We start from the raw sequence: 2,261 nt of genomic DNA, 5'->3' as shown, positions 1-2,261 counted from the left end.
ATGGCTTATAACCTGTTCATCTATTGTTGCTTTTTTAAGGTGTATGGCTTATAACCTGTTCATATATAGATTGTATTTTTAATTTTTTACACACTATACATCTTTTTAATTCTATATAAATCTTTTACCGACATTATTGAATTTTAACTTGCTGTTATTTTTTTTTTACATTTTACTTTAATCTACTTTCATTGCTTTTACCGGTTGTTTGGCGCAGATAGCCTAGCTGCTTTGCGCCATAAAACACCAACCAACCAATCTTCGAAGGACAGAGAGGTCAGTCTTGGACCACACAGCTCGATAACATTCCATGCACCCTCTACTGTATGTAGACATCGGGGTTCTAATACCAAGTTAAAGCAGACCAAAGTTCATATGGAAATCTTGACAGGTATGTGAAACTGTAGATTCAGTTTGTTTAGCTATTGTTCTCATGCTTAATATCAAGGTACGGATGAACTTGAAATATTTGTTTAATATCCTGTTAATAGTACAATTAGATGTATGTGTATTTGTGTATACACACACACACATACACAAACATGATCACAATAAGCTTTTGGGCTGGAGGGTTCTCTATGATAACCGCAACCTTCACTTCGTGGATGGGGTTTAGGCGTGGCCTAGTTGTTAGCCTGCCCAATCGCAAGTCCGAGGGTCCATAATTCATGTCCTTTAACTTCAAAATCACGCTCCGTAACTTGGTGCTGCGGGTGCGTTATAATTGTGGTAGTCAAGTTCCACAAGTAGTTTATAGTATCCCAAGATTGCTGTTAATAGTTAACTTTACTTTTATACAAACTCGGTGTGATCGTTTGTTCCACCAAGTAACAAATTAAAATTTATTAATTCTGAGTCAACAGCACGTGACTACATAAAAGAAAAAAAAAACGTTTAGAAAATCGTAATTAATCTTTCCGTGTGTTGAGCTTATTATTAAAACATTATATAATTATTAATTGTTGGATTTGTTCCATAATTTTGTTGATGTAAAATATGTAGAATATCGTCCAACAATATTCAACAGCCTTAACAACAACAACAATAGGAAACTGTTAATCAGCAAGTCTGTTCAATTAAATACATAGAATATCGTCCAACAATATTCAACAGCCTTAAGAACAACAATTGGAAATTGTTAATCAGCAAGTCTGTTCAATTAAATACATAGAATATCGTCCAGTAGTATTCAACAGCCTTAACAACAACAACAATGGGAAATTGTTAATCAGCAAGTGTGTTCAATTAAATACATAGAATATCGTCCAACAATATTCAACAGCCTTAACAACAACAATTGGAAATTGTTAATCAGCAAGTCTGTTCAATTAAATACATAGAATATCGTCCAACAATATTCAACAGCCTTAACAACAACAACAATAGGAAATTGTTAATCAGCAAGTCTGTTCAATTAAATACATAGAATATCGTCCAACAATATTCAACAGCCTTAACAACAACAACAACAATAGGAAATTGTTAATTAGCAAGTCTGTTCAATTAAATACATAGAATATCGTCCGACAATATCAACAGCTTTAACAACAACAACAATAGGAAATTGTTAATTAGCAAGTCTGTTCAATTCAATACATAGAATATCGTCCAACAGTATTCAACAGCCTTAACAACAACAACAATTGGAAATTGTTAATCAGCAAGTGTGTTCAATTAAATACATAGAATATCGTCCAACAGTATTCAACAGCCTTAACAACAACAATTGGAAATTGTTAATCAGCAAGTGTGTTCAATTAAATACATAGAATATCGTCCAACAATATTCAACAGTCTTAACAACAACAACAATTGGAAATTGTTAATTAGCAAGTCTGTTCAATGAAATACATAGAATATCGTCCGACAATATTCAACAGCCTTAACAACAACAACAGTAAGAAATTGTTAATCAGCAAGTGTGTTCAATTTTCTTAACTAAATCTCAAGCAAATTATGTGTGTAAAATGTTGAAAATTTCAGTTGAGACGTAAGGCATTTTGAGAACGTGAAAATTTTGTATTTAGAATATTCTGGGAAGTATTTAATATTTTTATCAACCGGAACCGTGAGCGCTGTTTGTGTTACGTGGTTGTAGTTGTTCTGTTACGTAAAGAACCGTAAGTGCTGTTTGTGTTACGTGGCTGTAGCTGTTCTGTTACGTAACGAACCGTGAGTGTTGTTTGTGTTACGTGGTTGTAGTTGTTCTGTTACGTAACGAACCGTGAGTGCTGTTTGTGTTACGTGGTTGTAGTTGTTCT

The sequence above is a fragment of the Limulus polyphemus genome, unplaced genomic scaffold (genome assembly GCF_000517525.1).
Source record: "Limulus polyphemus unplaced genomic scaffold, Limulus_polyphemus-2.1.2 Scaffold12249, whole genome shotgun sequence".
In the NCBI taxonomy this organism is placed as follows: Eukaryota; Metazoa; Arthropoda; class Merostomata; order Xiphosura; family Limulidae; genus Limulus; species Limulus polyphemus.
This window is presented reverse-complemented; position numbering follows the sequence as displayed.